This window comes from Narcine bancroftii, chromosome 2, assembly GCF_036971445.1.
Source record: "Narcine bancroftii isolate sNarBan1 chromosome 2, sNarBan1.hap1, whole genome shotgun sequence".
Lineage (NCBI taxonomy): Eukaryota > Metazoa > Chordata > Chondrichthyes > Torpediniformes > Narcinidae > Narcine > Narcine bancroftii.
The window spans coordinates 146,030,141-146,051,324 of record NC_091470.1 but is presented as its reverse complement, the minus strand read 5'-3'; the positions used below and the strand labels follow the sequence as shown (position 1 = coordinate 146,051,324).

At 43.2% G+C, this 21,184-nt stretch overlaps 1 protein-coding gene across 15 annotated transcripts in view; it reads right to left on the bottom strand.

Moving 5' to 3' along the window:
• Positions 1-21,184, bottom strand: part of pik3cd (phosphatidylinositol-4,5-bisphosphate 3-kinase, catalytic subunit delta) — a 206,798-nt gene that overhangs the window by 77,809 nt on the left and 107,805 nt on the right. For 2 of the 15 annotated variants that reach the window (XM_069918424.1, XM_069918428.1), the window contains exon 6: positions 1,920-2,019. The exons of 12 other annotated variants lie outside the window; for them this stretch is intronic. The gene's annotated coding sequence lies outside the window, so the exon portion shown is untranslated. Of the gene's footprint in view, positions 1-1,919; positions 2,023-21,184 lie in introns of all 15 variants that reach the window. One more of the 15 variants, XM_069918426.1, reaches the window with a different exon arrangement.

The following is a 21,184-nucleotide window of genomic DNA, read 5'->3' as shown; positions in this document are numbered from 1 at the left end:
GAGCCACCTCCACTTGTTCAGTGATGAGATATTGCATAAATTTTGCCCACAATATCTCTCAGTGGTGGAGTAAAACACGAGAGTCTGCTGACACTGTGGTTGAAGTAAAAACACAACGCTGGAGAAACTCAGCAGGTCAACCAACATTTCAACATTGAGCCTTGTAGGTACCTCCCAACATTTTGCTGAGACCCTGATGAAGGGCTCAAGTCCAAAACGTTAGTTATGTATCTTTATCTTTGCCACATAAAGGACACTATTTAACCTGCAGTGTTTCTCCAGCATTGTGCTTTTACTTCACCTCACTGACAAAAGACAAAGGAGGAAAAACCCAACACCCAACCCCAACCAACCAATTTTCCCTTGCAACGCTGCAACCGTGTCTGCCTGTCCCGCATCGGACTTGTCAGCCACAAACGAGCCTGCAGCTGACGTGGACATTACCCCTCCATAAATCTTCATCTGCGAAGCCAAGCCAAAGAAGAAAGAAGAAGAACCAGCCTATTTCATGCATATTGGATATGGAGAAAATTTTCTTAATTCTATAATGATTTAATGGTTTCCTAAGGCAACTGAATTTTGTTCTCCAGGTTTTGGCAAACAATTTATCAATTCCCTATTTTGAGAAGGTGGCACCAAGAGCAGAGTGGGTCTGCCCCATCTCCTATCCATCTGCAGACATTTGTGTTTGTTCATTCACCAGCAGCTGGTGAGTTGTTCAACACTAATTAGTTTCAATCCAGTAATGTCCAGGCTTTCTTTACTTTTAGTTCTATATTTTAGGTCATGATGGATAAACTCCCCTGTTTAGCTTAGTATTCATCCCCAGTGCAGAACGATTTCAACAGCTCTGCTAAATGAAATTTTTTTATACTTTTAATCTCTGTTATAAATTGTAAAAAGCCCAAGAAGCAAATCAACTGCTTGAAGCAATCCAAGTTCCTAAATATTAAAAAAAATTTATTTACAACATTCCAGCTATTTAAACACGTGCCACCCAAATTAACCTACAACTCGAGTCGTTTTGGTGGGTGGGAAGAAACTGGAGCTCCCGAATGAAACACAGGGTGAATGTACAAACTTCTTACAGAGAGCACCATATTCAAACCTGGGTCGCTGGCGCTGTAATAACGATGTAACAACTATTGTGTTAACCGTACTTTTCTCAGTAATATAGGAGCCAGGCTGGAGAAAAGGGCAAGAATAACTCATCTCGAGTGAATATGCTCTCAGATCACTTCGATGGAGACACATGCGATAGCAGATCATGGAATCTGGAGCAAAGAAATAAGATGCTGCAAGGATTGAGCAGGTCAAGCTTTGGAGGGAAAGGGATGGTCATTGTTATGAGTTGAGACCCAACATCAGAGTGGAAGAGAGCCAACAGATAGAGCGAGAGGAAAAGGGTGAAAGAAGTTGAACTGGATTTTTGGAGAGAGGAATGGAGCAGAGAAGTGATGGGCAGATGGAGCTGGTGGGAGAATGGGGGCGGGGGGGGAACGGGTGGAGACAGAGGCCAGCAGGGGATGGAGGGATAATGGGCTTATGGGGGAGGAGATGGGAAAGGTGAGCCAAGGGTGAGGATACTCAAAACTGAGAGGCATGTGAGTGAGGGGGACTTTGAGATCTGGCAGCTTTTCAAGCAGAGAGAGGTTTGGAAGGCAGCCATCACTCTGTCCTTTGATCGAGATGCAGGACACTGCTTTTATTCCTTTCAGTCATTCATTTTTTTACAACCCTCATTGCAGCCCGCGGAAGACAGTACATTTCAACAGCAACTGCCATTATATGCACAAGCTCCCACAAATAATAAGACTAGATCGCTCAACAATGATTTAAGAGAGTCATGATGATGGGGACCCTGGGAAGAGGCCCCTTGCTTGTTTTTGAACGAGAACCCTGGGAGCATTCATATTCACCTGGGAGAACAGATTTTGGGCCTTGCTTTAACTGAAGTTTTCACCTCTGTAAAAAGATCTGTGCAGCAGGTCCTTGGGAACTTGGCCCCGATGATCAGTGCTACTGACGGATAAAAACAGTGAGCTTAATGTAGAATTAACCAGAGCTGTTGAACCGGAGCACCAGATGAAAAGACCATCCAAGTTCCTCCAGCTTTTTGGAGTGTTTACTGCAATCACAGCATCTGCAGCCTATTTGTGTTTCACTCAATGCAGAATTAATCAGAGCTGTTGTACCAGAACACCAGTGCACAATTAAATTATTAAAAATCTAATTCATCCACTCAGAATTTTTCAGGACGTCAAGTCACAAATGTCAAACCCTATCAGAACACAGTGAATCAACAGCCTTCATTCAGAAGCCTTCTTACATACCCCCTGCATGCAAGTTCACATCAAACTTCTAAGTTTATTCCAAGGAAACTCTGATCCATAGATCTAGAAGCCTTATCCTGTTAGCTGCCAATCTTTTAACCTGACATAAATTTTCCCAGGTCAATCCAAGCCTGTTGAGGATTCAAAAATCAATTAATTTTACTTGCAGCAAAAACATGCAGGATAGTTGGCAAGCAGCTATTACTCAGCTTTCACTCCAATCTTATAAAGCTGTGACAAGATTGAGGAAAGGACTCAAGCTGCTAACGCAGATCAATTATACGAGCACTTCAAATAACAGCTCTATTGAACCTTTGCTCATTATTTTCCATCCACTATTTATCCCAATTTGTCTTTCAACCTCACATCCGACCCCATCTTCAGCAATTTATATCCCGTGGACAGTTTCTGTCTGAAGGACAAGACTTTAGAAAGGAAGAGTTTGACCACATAACTTATTCCCCCCCCCCTTACCCCCCTACCCAGACCGGATTTGTCACATTGGCCAGGGGAGAGGTTTTGTGATGGTTTCCCTTTTCAATGAAGTGCTCAAGTTAGTTACCAACATTGGACATTAAACAATGATCAGAATACTACGAGACTGCAATTGGATATTACAGCAAAGTCAATTTGCACTGGAAAAAAGAAGCATAAAGATTAATAGAATACCTCAGCTGCATAAAGTAAGTTAGCATGTTAAATGATATGATAACTTGCCTTGGGTTGTGTTCCAACAGATGGAATGGAGCATCAGACCCATGCAGAAGCACCAACGATTCAGATGGAAATGTGCTGTACTGAGAACAGTCAACTGCCTTCCTTGGAGCAACATTGGTTTGATTACAAATCAGCTCTGCAGTGCAGGAACATGTTAGCAGCTGCATCAGACAAGATTCCCGTCTGCAATTATAAAACCTTGGCTGAAACTCTGCTGGAGACTGCAGCAGCTCCAGCGACAGTTCGAGTGGGAAGTCAAGCATCTGCACCAGCTCAGCAATGAAAGTGTGCCAGCTGACATCAGCCAGAGCTTTAAACAAACATTCCAGTCAGGAGCACAGCCAGAACACACCACAGCCTTTCTCAGCTCACTGCCGCTTTGCAAAAGGTTACTCTATCCCTCGCTGACTACTGTGGGCAGCGTCATTCTTTCAGACAAGCACACCAAGACCATTTTCTTCGTGAAGCCCAAACTGAAAAGAGAAGGATAAAAGAGAAGAATCACCCCACCGCCCCCCCCCCCCCCACCCCCACCACCCTTTTACCACAGTGCAAGTCCCGCCCAAGACATCCACATACTGGAGGTTGGATTTAGATTTTGTTAAACAAATAACACAAGCTCCACCCCAGATCAAGCCACTGAAAGTTCAGTTTACTCCATATTTAAGTCGATAAATAGAGAAATCAACACAGTTCCCCCAGCCTGTAAATCAGAAAACAATCTATCTGGAGGCCCCCTTCTGTCTTTGGTTGTACAGGCTCAGAATTAAACGAAGCTTCTTCAATTTCACAAAGCCATTCAGGTTGGTTGGGACTTGCGTCTGCTGGCAAGACTTTGAACACCTCTAACTGCTCAGGGATCGCAACATTATGTCAACAGATGTTTGTAATGTGGAGGCAGATTGTATTTTTAAATTGATTCATGAGATGTGCATTTATTTCCCATCCTGTTTTGTCCTTGAACCAATAAGAACATCACGACCACTCAGTGAGCCAGTCATGGATACAAGTTCACATTTATTATCATCCAGTTGCACAAGTACAACCTGATGAAATAATGTTTTCTGGTCCTCAATGCAAAACACGCAGACACACAACCAGGCATAACATACATACCGTCAAACAATACACATGCAGGAGAATTGTTTATACATACAATAAATAAATATTATTTCATGAATATGAGAGTCTCAGATGGTTAATGTGAGCTGTTCCTTTAGTTGTTCACCATTCTCACTGCCTGTGGAAAGAAGCTGTTCCTCAGTCTGGTGGAGCCGGCTCTGATACTCCTGTATCTCTTTCCCAGTGGAAGAAGCTGAAAGATGCTGTGTGCAGGGTGGAAGGGGTCTTCAACACTTTAATGCACCCTCTTCAGACAACAATCCCAGTAGATCACCTCAATGGTGAGGCGGGGAGCAAGACTCCAGTGATCCTCTCTGTCACTCCTGTGCATTGACCTGTGATCCATTTTTCTGCCGCAACCATACCACACTAATGCAACGGGCCAGGACACTATCGATAGAGCTCCAGTAGGCAGCCGGTAGCCTTGCCCACTTTAGTCTTTTCAGGAAGTGCAGTAGGTGTTGCGCCTTCCTGACAAGTGAGGAGACATTGTGTGTCTATGAATTCAGCTGATACCAACTGAGGGAACAGATGCAGGTCATTTGGCCCATCACATCGATGCTGATGAGAAGAGCGGCTCAGAATAATCCCACCTCCAGCACTTGAATTTTCAACATACAACATGGTAACAGGCCCTTTTATCCCTTGAGCCTGTGCCGCCCAATTCATCCAACTTACCGACAACCACCGGTTTGAAAAATTGGAGGACACTCACGCAGACACGGGGAGAAAACTCCTGTTAAGCGGAGCCGGTTTCAAACCCAGGTCGCTAGCGCTGTAACAGTGTTGCGGTAACTGCTAGGCTAACCCTGCCATCCTGTTTAAGGTGAGAGGGGGAAAGTTTTAAGGAGGTGTGTGGGATTAATTTTTCTTTTGCACAGAGGTGTCTGGAATGGGGTGCTGAGAGACATAGTGGAAACAGATACAGTATTAATTTTTGTCCACCTTCTCAATAGATAAATAAATGTGCATGGGATAAAGGAGACAGATCATGTGTAAGTAGCAGAATTTTAGATGCATTTGGGCATCATGCTCTGTGCAGACACGTGAGCTCCTCTTGTTCTACAATCTCTGTTCTTGCTGTTCTTCTGACTTGCTGTTGATCTACCAGTTACCTCTGGATTTACTGGTGGAAAAGCCCAAGTATTGGTACTGATCTCCTACTCTCAGCGGCAACCAAGTGATAGTGCCTTACTCCGACACCAATAACAAACGAGAATTATTGCAGCAGTGCGAGATTGGGCAGTCATGAGGAGAATGAGACCGCAGATGCTGTAACCCGGAACAAAACTCCTCTGTGAACACTGGAAGAACTCTTGGAGGACAAAAGATGCATGTCAACATTCAGGATGAGACCCTGCTACAAGCTTGAGAGGGAAGAGGAAAGATTGCCAGGACATACCAGTGTGAAAAAGGGCTGGCGGGTGATACGTAGAACCAGGTGGCATTGTCATGAACTTGAGATGCCAGGGGTAGCAAAATAACTGGAAGTTTATTGTCTCATCTATTTTTAAGCAAATTTTAGAAGAATGAATTATGTTGGTTTATCTGCATGCAAATTTGAATATACTAGCTCCTGGCCTTTGTAAGGTAAAACATCATGAGATGGGAATGTGTAAGGAGTTACCCTGTACAGGGCTGTAACAAGATGTGAATGCATCCTTGTACTTACAAGATAAGAGAGACATTGATGGATTGAGAGGCAGGAAGCTAGCAGGGAAAGGATAGCAACAGTTTTAGTCATTGGACAAGTAATGATATGATGATGTTCTAAGCACGTATCCAAGGGTATAAAAAATCACCATTTTGCTGATAACGGCAGAATGCATTCTCCGACTAACATGGTTAGTTGCAAGTGTTACAATCCGGTAATAAAGAACAAAGAACCCTGATTTCGACTCAGTCTGGTGTTTGTCTCACTCATTCATGAACAAAGCAGACCTAACACCTTACACAATTTGCATACCAATCTTGTCCGTTCTTCTGGGAGGTCAAAAAGTACTTTGATTTAATCATTCAATGTTAGGCACATTGTTAGTGCAAGCGAAAGCTGTCCAATTATTTCCAAAAGTGAAACTGTGGAGATGCTAGAAATCTGAAATAAAACAGAAGGTGCCCAAAACACTCAGCAGTCAAGGAAGCAAATGGGTAGGAAGGAGCAAAGGTAATATTTCACATTGACGACTCTTCACCAGAAGCACTTTCAGCTCACTGACCAAAAATGTTCAATGTGCTCTCTCCACAGGTGCTGCATGCCAACGCTTTGGGTCAATACCCAGCGTTGAGCTTTCTGGCGTTTGCTGCTTTGTGCCCAGTTAGTCCTATTCCAGAATTAAGGAATTAACATAGTCTCAACACCCAGATTGGGGAATGAACTGGGTCACATCTGATGGAGCCAAGCCCCTTTACACAACCCTGCATTTCTTTCACATTGAGCCCGAGTGGGTGAAAGAGTTCAAAGACTCTTGTTTTTTTTTTAAACATGCTCACATTTTCCACCCAATTTTGTATTGATGTGGTCTGGATGATGTTCCGTGTCAAAAAGGTCACATTCTGTAACTATAATTCTGCTCTTGCCGGCATTATCTGGAGGCACTGTTTCTGAGATCTGGGGCAGTTATGATGCCAGAACCAATAAAATGTGGGTTGGCATTTTATTTATCTGTTACTTTCTTTATTGCTCAAGGGGAACAGAGGAGAACTGAATGCCTGGGCTTCGTCGTACACTTTAAGTGAACTCCCATGCCCTTCTTAACCTCTTCTCATGTGATGCAAGAGGCTTCAAAACAGCCAAAGGCTGCAGGAGGATACAGAGTCTGGGAAGGATAAAGGGAAGGACGACAACTTAAAAGATCTGATTATATCTGGTCTTTGATTATCTTAAATTTTTAACGTTTTGGAAGACTTAGAGCTTGTGTTAAATTTTTGGCATTTTTATCAAAATGCGGTTTCCTGTATTGAAGACATGGCATAAATTGCTATTTTAAAATCTCACCCTGGCACAACATGATTTTGTGTTGGAACTCAAAAGGTTTGTCCTGTTGATTTTCAGGAACAGATTTTCTGCCTGTTGGTTGCAGAGTAGTCAAAAGTCAAATGACATAAATTTGGTTTCATGTCGTTTTCTTTGCTGTTCATCATCTATAAATCAGTCTTAAAAGTATGACACGAAGTCCAGTGCTAATTTTCTATCAGGTAAGTCACATGAGGAGCTGCTGGAGACACTCAGCCGGTCAGGCAGTATTGATGGAGGAGAATGAAGAGTCAGCGTTTGGGGTCCCACTGCACCGGTGAATTTGTCCAGCGAGTTTGTTTGTTTGATGGAGATTCCAGCATCTGAAGCTTTAATCTCCATCTGAGGACTGGATAGACAATGTGAGATTCCTAGGGTGTTACCAGAGATGTAACCAGCCTCTTTTCACTGAGGGTAGGTGAGATACCAACCAGAGGACATAGTTTAAGGGTGAAAGAGGAAATGTTTAGGGGAAATTCCTCACACAGTGAGTGGTGGGAGTGTGAAACAAGCTAAAGTGGTGAATGTGGGCTCAATTTTACATTTAAGGAGGATTTGGACAGGGGTGTGGAGGGCTATGTAGATCAGTGGAACTAGGCAGAATATTTTCAGCACAGACTAGAAGGGGTGAATGGCCTGTTTTCTGTGCTGTAATGTTGTATGGTTCTATGGAAAGAACATAGCTTTTCTTTATTCATTTATAATAAGTCATCACCACAGGCAAGACATCTATTGCTGCCCACGAGAAGTTCATGGTGAGCTGTTATCGTGAATGACTGGACACTGTGTGAGCTCCCTCGTAGCGATCAGACTGGGAGTTCCATGAGTGAGACTCAGTGACAATGAAAGTACAATGATGGTTCCAAGTCAGGATTGTGGACATATGACAAAATCGCCAGTCAATCTCCTTTTCTAACGAGGATACTGAACCAGTTAAATTCAACCTTCAATGGTGTTTCCACCTTCGAGTTCTCCTCCATGAACATCCCAAGAGATGCCTTTGGTCATAAACATCCTGTGTGAGTGCAGTTCCAACTACGTTTAAGATGCTCATCCAGGGCAAAGCAGCCTGTTTGAGTGGCACTCCATCCATTATGCTGAACATTTATTCCCTCCACCATGAGTGCACCATTGGTACAGCGGATACCATCCATGTCCATTTCATCACCCAGGCTACCTTGATAATGTCTATCAACCCTGATACATCAAACACTGAGATAAGGTACACAATGCATGAGAACACCACCAACTTCAGACATTCCAAGTCCTCAAGGGACTGGTCTTCATGGCAGTTAGCGCAATGCTGTGACTGCACCAGAGACCCATGTTTGAATCCCACTCTGTAAGGAGTATGTACGTTCTCCCCACGTCTGCATGGGTTTCTTCTGGGTGCTCCAGTTTCAAAAACATAGGGAGTTGCAAGTCAATTCGGTGTCAATGGGAGCCTGGGCTCATGGGCTGCAAGGGCCTGTTATGGTGCTGTATGTCTAAATTTAAATTAAAAACAAATGGCTAAAGGGATCAAGGGTATGGAGAGAAAGCAGGAACAGGGTACTGAAGTCACATGATCAGCAATGATCATATTCAATGGCAGAGTACAATTGAAAGGTTGAATGGTCTTTTGCACCTATTTTCTATGATCCTCTAAAGTAACACACCCTCCTGACTTGTAAATTTATCATCCTCCTTTCCTGACCACCAAATCCAAATCCTGGAACCCTCCACAACTGCACTTTGGGGACAACTTCACAAAACGTCTGCAGTTCACCCTCACCTTCTCAGAAACCTTCAGGAACGGGGAGTAAGTGCTGGCCTTGCCACGGAGGAAAACATTCCATGAGAGCAAAAGAAAGTTCAGTCAAAATCAGTGGTTCACAGAAAGCAAAATGAAGGGTGGCTTTGGAAAGTTCTCTGAGAAACACGGAGGTCTGCAGATGCTGTGATTGTAGCCATAACACACTGAAATTCTGGAAGAACTCAGCCGGTCTTTCAGCGTCCATAGGAGACTAAATAAAACGATATAAGGGGAGAGGTGAGAATTGATCACGTCTGTGGGAAGTCGTGAGGGGGAAGGGGGTTTATGAAAGCCAGAGATGTCAATATCAATGCCATCCAGTGGGAGGCTGCCCAGATGGAAGATGAGGCATTGTTTCTTTAATTTGCGGGTGGTCCCAGCCTGGCAGTGCATGAGACCAAGGACCGATATGTCAGCATGGGAATGGGACAGGGAATTGAAATGAATGGCCACTGGAAGATCCGCACTATGGTGGCAGACAGAGCTGAGGGGCTGAATGAAGCGATCTCCCAGTCTACACCCAGTCTCTCTGATGTAGAGACCACCACAAAGTTCTCTGCCTCTCACCATTATGGCTGGTTGTGTCTGCAGTGCCCAAGGATCCTGGGGAAGGTCTTCAATTCATTTCAAGATCTGCAGTGGAGTGACTGGCCATCAGCCGATGGAGAAGGACCTACAGTTCAGTGTCCCCACAGAAGCAAGCGGAGAGATCTGAGTATATTGGAAGCTTTAATTCTTCCACAAATATCGCAAAAAGACAAATCTCCACTTAAATCCATTTCTGCTTGAAACACCTTCTGAAACACCCAGGAATGATCAATAATCTTATCTTGTTCAGATACTCCAATTGACTGTGTTCTCACCTCTTCAGGGACATGGAGCTTGGCACAACAGTGGAATATTCTCTCAGTGGAATTCTTTCACAGAACAAAAGACTTGGGTGCAATCATGAATTCAGAGCATTTAATGATCAAGCAGAAGAGATTTTGGAATACTTTAAATTCCACGCATAAAATTTGAGATGGAAATTGCAATGGCTATATATTCATTTCTGTTAGAGCAGAATAAATTGCACTGAAGATGTTTTTTCAACAGTTAACACAGTAAGATCAAGAGAGCCTGATGCACTCCATCTGTAATGCCTCCACAATTTCAATAAGACAGGGTATATTAAAACATCAAGAGAAGCTGTGGTTTATTTGCAAGGCAAAAAAATGTAACCTATAAAGTCAGCAAGTCCTGCCTCCAAGCACCTGATACAGAGTTCCAGTCAGTGTCATTTTTACATCAAGACAAAGCACAACATATGCTTCCCCTGATCCAAAACTCAGAATATGCTCACATGTACAGATACCATACACACCATTGTACAGGACAACCCTGGAATTTCCACCAAAAATATTGTTTTGGAGCGATACCCTTTAAATAAGGTGACCCCAAAATCTGGCACTTACCGCTGACCAGTGGATACTGTTTAAAAGCAAATCACAAGTTTTCCAATTTTATTTGGATATTTTAAAATAAACCACTGTCGGCTCCTGTAACAGGCTGTTTAAAGTCCGGACAGAGCCGACAGCAGTCAGACTGGGTGGATGGACCCCGTGGAGGAGTGGTGAGACTTTGCAGATAACTAATGGGGGGGGATTGTGTCTAAAGCCAGTGAGAAGATGGCAGTGGTGACACTTGGCCGTCAAGGGCAGATTTGTAGACCCTGTGTATAGGACGACCCTTTCCAAATGAAATTTTTAAGCTTTGAGGATTGCCCGATACTCCGGCATATAAAGTACATGGCATCAGCCATTCTCAACCTTTGTTTTGGCAATGGTCCCTTAGGACTTTGCTCAAAGTTTATGGGTCCCCTTCCTGATGAAATTGACAACTTTTTCATTTCTTCCGTACTTCTCTCTGACCGACAACATAAAAAACATTAAAAATATTGATGTTAAGTGAGGTGAAAACAAGGCTTTTACCTAAATGTGCTTTGACCCACATGGGTTTTGTGGGGTCTCTGCTGAGAAGGGCTGAACGAGACCCCAAGAATCCAAAAGGTGTGGCGAATATTGGACAAAACATCTCACTTTTAGACCTTTCTCTATCCCTCCAACTCCTTCTCTGCTTCCAAGAATTTGATCATATCCAACTAAAGCCATCTTCACCTGCTTTTTCAATCTCTCTGCCTCTCAGACCCTCTTCCCTCCTTTGAGTCATTCCTGAAAGCCGACCTCTTCACCCTTGGTCAACAGCTCTGATGTGCACCTCAGCCTCAGAATGATCATTTTATGATTCTTCTGTTGAATGACCTTTTGGGGATGATTTGCCACAGAAAAGGTGTCCCATCAATAGTAGCTGCACATTCCCCAGTGGAGAAAGTCTCCACTTTACTTGAAGCTAAATATAAAGTGCTGAAGGGAATCAGCAGGTCGAGCAGTGTCGCTTCTCATTTACCCATTCAAGTCTTCACGAAGGGTTCTAGCCTGAAACGTCGACCATTCTTCCCCCCCCACTGATGCTGCTCAACCTGTTGAGTCCTTCCAGCAGATTGTGTTCAGCTTCAGAGTCCAGCGTCTGCAGTCTCTTGGGTCTCTCCATTGACTTGCTCTGCCAACATTGAGACTCACGATTATGACACATTTACTCAAAGCATCCATGTCACTGAAGGAAGTGACCTTCACCTTCGTGCATTTGTGGTAATACATTTCGGATTAAAATTTCTCTCCCACTATTCATGCTCAGTGTCAGCACAGCAGCGTGGCATAAGTAGTCACACATCTCGAACCTCACTACATTTACCATGTAGTCCTTGTTTTATTTTTAAATTCGCAAGCGTAATAGCCGACATAACTTTGCAATCAGAAGGGATTTTTAAAAATGCGAAGAAACTCTGAAACCTGAATGAAGCGCCTCAACCTTTGCGAGACTCCACCAACCCAGATACAAGACCTTGACAAACTTCCTCTATGACCTCATTATTCCCCAAACATAGGTTTGTCATGACACATACAGGTTCCCTTTCTTTTCTTGAGAGGACGTGAGATTGCTAAGACTTCCTGTTGACTCGAAGTGCAGATGAAACAACCCTATTGAGGGCCATGCTGTACCCCAGCAGACTCCCTCTCCTGCTCAGTGAACTTTTGTCTTTCGGGACTGTTTGTTGCTGTGGAGCTCAGTAAACACGTGAAGTCAAACGATATTACAGCATTATTGACAAGTGAGATTGCAGGTGGAATAATTCACATCAACTTCCTGATTGAAACAAATTCAGGAATCTGGCTGAGAAACAACCCCAAGGTCATCAGGAAAAACTGCTCAGTTCAACAACAATTAAATTGCGAACTTGCAACTCCAGTCTCAAAAAGCAAAGCAGTGCTTTTGTTAAATTGCCCAGTCGACAGATGCACATGCCTGGGTAAGAGAGATTAATTGGGGTCCAGTTCCTGGGAGCCTATTAATCCCCACCACCACCAACAAGAGGGAAAGCTAGCCTAATCACACTTTCCATCTCTTGTTCCACAGCCTTGTGGGCACAGCAGACATCCTGTAAACAGTGTGGGCTTCCATACCACCATCTCTCTTTGGGTGAAAATATTTTCCCAAACTACCTTCTAATTCTCACAAAAACCTGACGTGATGTTCCACCCACTGACTGCAAGCACGAGGAGACTAGCGAACTCATGAAAGGCTCAGGTTATTGGTGATACATCTATGATAGCTATAGGGAGATTTCTAGACACACAGCACGTGAGGGGCCCCTTTACCCCATTAAATCCGTGCCGACCAACAACCACGTATTCACTCGAATCCTACACAAACCCCATATTTTATTTTCCTCACAACTCCCAACACGTTCTACCGCTCATCGACACAGCAGGAGCAATTTATAGCAACCAATCAACCCGCCATCACATGCCTTTGGGACGGAGGAAGTACCTGGAGCAAGCAAAGCAAGTCCACAGCCAGCTCCTGAGGTCACTGTGCAACGAACTAAGGTTTTACCCCGAGTCAAAGGTTGAAGGCTACAAAATGATCTCCCTTTCAGTATTGGAGAGCTAATAAATTTTTACCCAAAAGTTTCAAAATTTTCTTATGTCAATTCTTTTAGGGAATATTTAATAGAAATCAATTTTTGCTTTGAATGCACCTTTGGGATGACAATAGCAAGGAGGTCATTCAGCCCATTAAGCTGTTGATAGACATTTTAATTGTTGCCATGGCCCATCTCTTTCCCCGCCACCCAGCTCTTTTGCCTCTGTCCAGCTCTTTTCCCTCTACCCAGCAACTTTCTTCCCCTGAAGTTCTCAACCAATTCGCTCCTGAAAGTCAGGATTGTTTGTTTATAATGACTCTTGCAGACTAATCATAAAGCCTTTGGGCATTAATTTCCACATCAAGACACAAGCTGCTCTATGTCTCAGGACAATGTAATTAAATTGACTAATGTAAGATATGGAATGGTTAATTATTTTTTTACATCAATTATATTTGACCCAGAAAAGCTAAAAAAAAGGGTTTAGTAATTCAGATTCTTGTTTTAGATATGGCTCGTGTATTGGAACTTTTCTATATGCTGTTTGGACTTGTGTTAAAGTTCAATCATTTTGGCAAGGAATTAAAGTAGTTTTGGAAAAATTATATAATTTTATATTACCATTAGATCCAACGATTTTTTTGTTGGGAAATTTGTATTCGTTAAGGGGAATGGGATTGGACAAAATTCAAATTGCTTTTGTACGTTTGATATTATCAGTAGCGCGTAAATGTGTTGCAAGTACTTGTAAAGATGATACTGAGATTAATATAGCTCATTGGCACAATGAATTGAAAGTATATGTTGTTATGGAAAAAATTACTTACAATTTACATGATAATTGTTCTTCTTTTGTTAGTAAGTGGTCACCGTATTTGAAATATATGATTTAGATATTCTTTGAAATGTTATTAACATTTATAATATTTTCTTTATATGTATATATAATTTTTTTTGTTGCTCCCCTTAAGGGAGGTGGCTGAATGGGTGGGAGGGTGGGATGGGTGTTAATGTAAAATCTTTTTTCTTGATTATTTCTATACTGTATGTTATTTTTATTTAACTATCTTTTAAATAAAGTTTGAAAAAAAAGACACAAGCTGCTCATAACATTGAAATACACACCATCTTTACTACATTTTTGGATCCAATTCTTGGAACTCCCTATCCAACTGTACTGTGGAAGTACCTTCAACATATCGAACACCACTTCTCCAAGAAAAATTAGGGATAAGAACATAAGAAGCCAGAGTGGACCAGCCGGCCCGTCGAGCCTGCACTGCCTTTCAATGTGGTAATTGGATCATCTCCACCTACCTGCTTTTCCCCATCTCCCTTAATTCCCTTATGATGTAAAAATCTATCTAACTTGGTCTTAAATATATTTACTCGTCACCTCCACTGCTTCAATGGGCAGCGAATTCCGCAGATTTATCACCCTCTGGGAAAAGCAATTCCTCCTCATCTCCATCCCAAATCTACTAGCCTGAATCTTGAGGCTATGTCCTCTAGTTCTAGTTTACCCCACCAATGGAAACAACTTGCCTACCTCTAACATTTCTATAAGATCCCCTTTCATTTTTCTAAATCACAGCTAGTACATTCTGAGACAACTCAATCTCTCTTCATCTCTGGAATCAACCTGGAGAACCTCCTCTGCACCATTTCCTTTCTTCTTTGGCTTGGCTTCGCGGACGAAGATTTATGGAGGGGGTAAAAAGTCCACGTCAGCTGCAGGCTCGTTTGTGGCTGACAAGTCCGATGCGGGACAGGCAGACACGATTGCAGCGGTTGCAGGGGAAAATTGGTTGGTTGGGGTTGGGTGTTGGGTTTTTCCTCCTTTGCCTTTTGTCAGTGAGGTGGGCTCTGCGGTCTTCTTCAAAGGAGGTTGCTGCCCGCCAAACTGTGAGGCGCCAAGATGCACGGTTTGAGGCGTTATCAGCCCACTGGCGGTGGTCAATGTGGCAGGCACCAAGAGATTTCTTTAGGCAGTCCTTGTACCTTTTCTTTGGTGCACCTCTGTCACGGTGGCCAGTGGAGAGCTCGCCATATAACACGATCTTGGGAAGGCGATGGTCCTCCATTCTGGAGACGTGACCCATCCAGCGCAGCTGAATCTTCAGCAGCGTGGACTCGATGCTGTCGACCTCTGCCATCTCGAGTACTTCGACGTTAGGGATGTAAGCGCTCCAATGGATGTTGAGGATGGAGCGGAGACAACGCTGGTGGAAGCGTTCTAGGAGCCGTAGGTGGTGCCGGTAGAGGACCCATGATTCGGAGCCGAACAGGAGTGTGGGTATGACAACGGCTCTGTATACGCTTATCTTTGTGAGGTTTTTCAGTTGGTTGTTTTTCCAGACTCTTTTGTGTAGTCTTCCAAAGGCGCTATTTGCCTTGGCGAGTCTGTTGTCTATCTCATTGTCGATGCACCATTTCTAATACATGAGTAAAACATGACAGTCTGCAGACACCATGACTGAAGTAAAAACACAACACTGGAGAAACTCAGCAGGTCAAACAGCGGTCCTTGTTGAAGGGCTCATGTCTGAAACACTGGTTATTGCTACATTGTTTGACCTGCTGAGTTTCTCTAGCATTGCTTTTTTTTATATAAGCAATTCATGCTGTGCCTAAATCTTTGAAACAAAATGAGTTAAACCCCTAACACCCTCATCCTGTGCGTCTTTCCCATCACCTTAAACCTTGCCTTGAACCACTCACTAATGGAACGAGGTGCTGCGTTGTAACATTAAACGGAACAACTCCAGATCTGAGTATATATTCTGAGCTAAACTGCACAGACCACATCTGATGGAGTGGTAATGCCACATTGGCTTACAACCCCCAAATCAACATGTAGGTGTTTTAAATGCATTTGCTGACCTTGAAAAAATAATTCACAATTTAATCAGAGTTTGCTTCATTCTGTAACCACCACTGCAGAAATCAACTTGTACACCCTTTGCAAGCCGAGAAGATCATCCTTGTAACATCCACATCGACTTCAGAAACGGCTTGCTTATATCCCCCTTGTCAAGGAATAGAGGGCAAAACTTCAGGATTGAAGGGCTTCCGCTTGAAACAGAGATGCGGACAAATTTGTTTAGCCAGAGGGCAGTAAATCTGTGGAATTTGTTACCACAGGTAGCTGTGGAGGCCAGGTCATTGGGTGTACTTAAGGCAGAGATTGATAGGCTCTCGATTAGCCAGGGCATCAAAGGTTATGGTGAGAAGGCCGAGCAGTGGGGAAATGGATCAGCTCATGTTTAAATGGCTGGGCAGACTCAATGGGCTGAATGGCCTATTTCTGCTCTGATATCTATGGTCTTATTCAATAATTGGGTCCATTCTAATGGATTGCAATGAGACGCGCTTTAAATTTAGTCACACTTGTAGTGTTCAAGTGTGTGATTAGCTCCCACAAGGAGAAACAAAAGCCACATGAACCCATTTCAGTGATTGTGGTTGAGTGCTGGATTGGTGACCAATCGTGCCTTGGGACCTTTTATTTAAGTGAGAAGAAGCCTCAATTTAATCACTCGCCTAAAACCCCAGTAATAACCCCACCACCGACAATGCAGCAATCTGCTCGAACATCAGCCTGGATGTTGATGCCCAAGTCTTTGTAGTTGAACCAGCCTTCCATTGACTGAGCAACAAGGATGGCGAAAAATTTGTGCAGGCAAACAAAGTCTCTTTGACAACTGGAATACATATTGGATTGAAGATGGAAATGAAACCTATCTCAAGCAAACGCAGTTGTGACTTCATCTTTCGCTGAGTTGTCGGTCATGTGCTAAAGAAAGAACATTTGTTGAAACATCAGCGTGCCAGTTATCATCGATGCTAGATTTTCCTTGGCAATCATAAACATTGAATCCAGCTTGACATTGTCTTATAGTAAGACCCTAATCAGCAAGATTAGAGTTCTGCTGAAGTCTCCCAACGCCATTGGTCCCAAACTTGCTTCACAACTGATGTCCAGTATTCACTGGATCACAAAACTGCATCTAAGGGATGTTCTAATCAAAAGACCCTCAAGGGAAGTCCACTTCACACGAAGGAGCATGCAATTGCACATGCGAGGCCCACAGCATACTTTCCTCATTTCATTTAGCCTCCAAGGAAGTTGAGAAATGCATTGCAACCTCTGGATATTGGCTACAGCCAAGCATTGGGAAGATAGCACCACTGCCAAAAGAGAATGGGGAATTTATTTTAATTAATTTGCAGTCCTAAAAATATTTCACAAACCCTGCACATCAGGAAGGAAATTTTCAGGAATGCCTTAATCTCATCAAATCTGGATTCATTGCACCATCCCGACTGTGTAATCACCCCCATTATTTTCCTGTTTACGGGAACTTGCTGAGCAATATGCATTGAGAAAGAATCTGGGTTCGTTGATAACACCACGGTGGTGGGTTGTATAAAGAGGGGCGATGAGGGAGATTGAAGACTTGGATGAATGGTGCACCAACCACGACTTTGCACTCAATGTCACCAAAAACAAGGAGCTGATTGTTGACTTCAGGAAGGGAAGATCAGTGGTGTACGATCCAGAGCATCAAGTCCTGCAAATAGTAGTGGGCATGACCCAGGACATCGTAGGAAAAACCCTCCCCACCATAGAGAACAACTACAGGGAACGCTGTCATTGGAGAGCAGCAGCAATCATCAAGGATCCACATCCACCCAGCCCACTCTCTGTCCCCACTGCTGCCATCAGGAAAGAGGTATGGGTGCCACAAGACTCGGACCACCAGGTTCAGGAACAGCTGCTCCCCCTCCACCATCAGACTCCTCAACAACAAACTCTGATGAAATTTAAGGACTCTTACTTTTGCACTTAATTATATATATATTTTCTCTGTATTGCACAGTTGGTTTACATTTCTTTATTTGTTTACATGTGTACGTTGTGTAAGGTTTTTTCCTGCATTGCCAATATGTGGTAATTCTGCCTCGCCAGCAGGGAAAAGAATCTCAGGGTTGTATGAGACGCCATGTACATATTCTGACAATAAATATGAAATCTGAAGTGATGAGACCTGTACTCACAATCTTGCGCACCTCTCTTCCATCCTATCCATTCTCCGCCAAGCAAGACAGCAGGTCTGGGCTGCAATGCTGTCACTCAAGGTGAGGGACACTGTCAGCTGCCACAGTGATCCATCGCTCAAAATCTCTGATTAAGGCATCTTACACCTGACTGAAACCAGAGCTAGCTTCTCCTGGTGGATATAATCATCTTAGGGAGAGTTTGGATGATATAAGACTTCTGTGTGAAGGGAAAAGAATTCCTTAATTCTACCAAGGCTCTGAACATCTGGGTGAAGGAATGATAAAAATTCTCAGTACCTCTGCTCGAGTTGGGAAGAATGCGCCAAGGATAAAATGGGAATCGTGTAATTAAAAACAAAATGCTGGAGAAACTTAGCAGGTTAAAGCAGTTTACTTTGTATAGCAAAGATAAAGACTATGTTTCGGGCTTAAGCCCTTCATCAAGGTGTGAGAAAAATGTGGGCTGGTGCCCGAAAAAATAGTGATGGGGAGGGGCAGGGGGAGGTAATAGGTGAATAAGGGAGGGAGGGCACACCAGCAAGCAGGGGGAGGGGGATTGGCTCTGTGAATGGAGAGGGAAGGGGGTGGAGAGCTGGAAGATCGAGGAATAGGGAAGAGAGGGAGAACAGGGAGCAGAGTCAATGTCAATGCCATCCAGTTGGGGAGTGCCCAGATGGAAAATAAGGAGTTGCTCCTCCAATTTACGGGTGGTCATGTAGTATTAGTTTAACTGGATTCTTGGGCTGGATGTCCTGAGCTGGATTATCTGAATGAGATGATGGGATTGAGCAGCCTGGATAGTGAAATTAGCAGGTCTTCCTGTGTGCTCTCTTAGCAATTACTGGAAAATGAAAAGGCAGAAAAGGCTTTAGTGTTTTGATGAACTGTCTCTGATGTTTATCTGTCTGCAAAGAACCCAGAATCCAGTGTAATGTACCAGACAGCAGCAATAAAAACGACACCAGATGGGGTTACATTTAAAATAGTATTTTTAATGAATAATCAACAATGAATATAACACCTACTCTAATTTAACTAACTTATCTAAACTTAACTAAATTTATCTATACTTAATCTAACTTAACCCCTAACTATGCGTGAATATACTGGCGTTCGTGGAATACTCCAAGCCACGATAGCTCAAGGCTCAATTCTCGAAAGATTGTTCCAAGTTCAGTTTTGGAATTTCAGTGATGTGGACATGTGGGTTTGAAACTGATGCGACACGCCTCCTGATGCATTAAGATGGGTGAGACACGCAGGCCTAAGATAAATGCAACACGGGGCCCTTAGATGAAATTAGTAGTTCATGAAGTAGGTGAAAGAATCCTGGGTGGGGGGGGGGTGGGGGGGGGGGAGGTGACAGAATGTTGATTAACTCATGAAATCCTTGTGGAGATACTTCCAGCAAAATGCCCTATTTAGACGAGTGCCAACCAAAACTCCCCTCTTCTTTGGCATTGGGGATGCAAGGCAAGTGATGCTCACAAAGCTTCCAGAACCCTTTCTATGGATCAGCTGAACTCAAGTGACTCTCACTCTGGTCACCACCCAAGCGCAGTACTTCTTCTGCAAGTAAAACTCTCTTCATGGGTTATCTGTACAAAAAGTGACCCTCAATCTTGTTGGTCACAAAGTGGTTTTCTCATTCCTCTATGTTATATAGTCAGGATAATGTGACCTACTTTGTAACCATGTAAGAAAACACCCTTCTTATTGTAGTAAATGTAGTGCTCCACTGTGGGGTGTATGTATACATATATGTGAGTGTGTGAACAATTTCCTGAGGTGGTGGAAGACATCAGTAAGTAAAATCTCTTCTGTATTTGAATTTTGCATCTCTAAGTTATTTAGGAAGCTTCCCAAATAACACAGAGGCATAACATTCTATATCTAACAGGAGGAAATCAGACAGGTTGCCAACATATTCATTCCTCTATAACTGCAGAAGGAAATCTGACAGTTTTTCTAAAACTACGCAATGAGGCCAAATAGGTTTCTCATTTCCACACGGAGGTCGAAGGCTCTTCACTCTTGTGCTGCCTTCTTAAAATTGCCTCCTGAGCAAACTGTGCACTGTCTTCTCAAATAAGATGGTCTCACTATCTCTGTACCTGGCTTCTCCAGGGCTGCTTCCATTCACTCTGCAAATATATAAAATTTAGGAACATGCTGTCTTCGAAGGCTGCTGCCAGTTTACTGTCACTTTCCAAAACCTGCAAGCTTTGTTAAATCTGTTCCCTTAAAGTGGCAGTCCTACACAAATAAAATGAACTGAAAAATAGGAGCACGTCACACCAGGTTTGCAAAGAACCCAGATTCCAGCTTTGCAAAGAAACCAGATTTCAGGTGGGAATTAAGGCATTGTGCTTTTCAATCACAATCAAAAATCATTAGGCCTCGCCAAAACACACAAGTAGGCCATCCTGTCCTTGGTCTTTTATTAAGGATTACATCTGTTCTGAATGTATTCTCCATTCCATGTTTCCATAAAAGCCACCTTTCATCTTCTTTATGAAGAATCTATCTATCTCTGCTTTAACAATCTTCACAGACTCCTCTTTCACCACTGTTTGTGGAAGATTTCAAAGAGTCAAGGAATCACAAACCCGTCAGTCAGAAAAATATCATTCCTCTGCCTCGAGCAATGTACTTCTTTATTGTCATATGCATAAGATGGAAAGGAAACCTTACATGCTGCCTCTTCCCAATTCCATAGCCCACGAGCAACAAGAATTATCACACAAGAGAAAAATAAAGAGAAAAGGAGGATAAATGATCAGAGTTAATCATAATGGAAAAACTGTATTATCTCAGTAGCAGAGATATATCTTTGGTGGTCTTGTGGTCGTGTTATGTGAAGGGTAGTTCAGGGACTTTCAAGAGTTGTTGGAAAAAATAAACTGTTCTCGAACCTAGAGGTCCCAGAGTTCAGGCTTCTCTACCTTCTGTTGTCCGACGAGCATCGCCATGCCAAGCTTGACAAAACTCCTCAATATTTTCCATCTTTTAGTCAATCTCTCTCTCTCTCTCTCTTCTCAGCTTCAGAAGCTACATGCCTAATCTTTCCCTGACCAAGATTCACTCCAGGTATTAATCTGGTAAGTCTTCCCTGA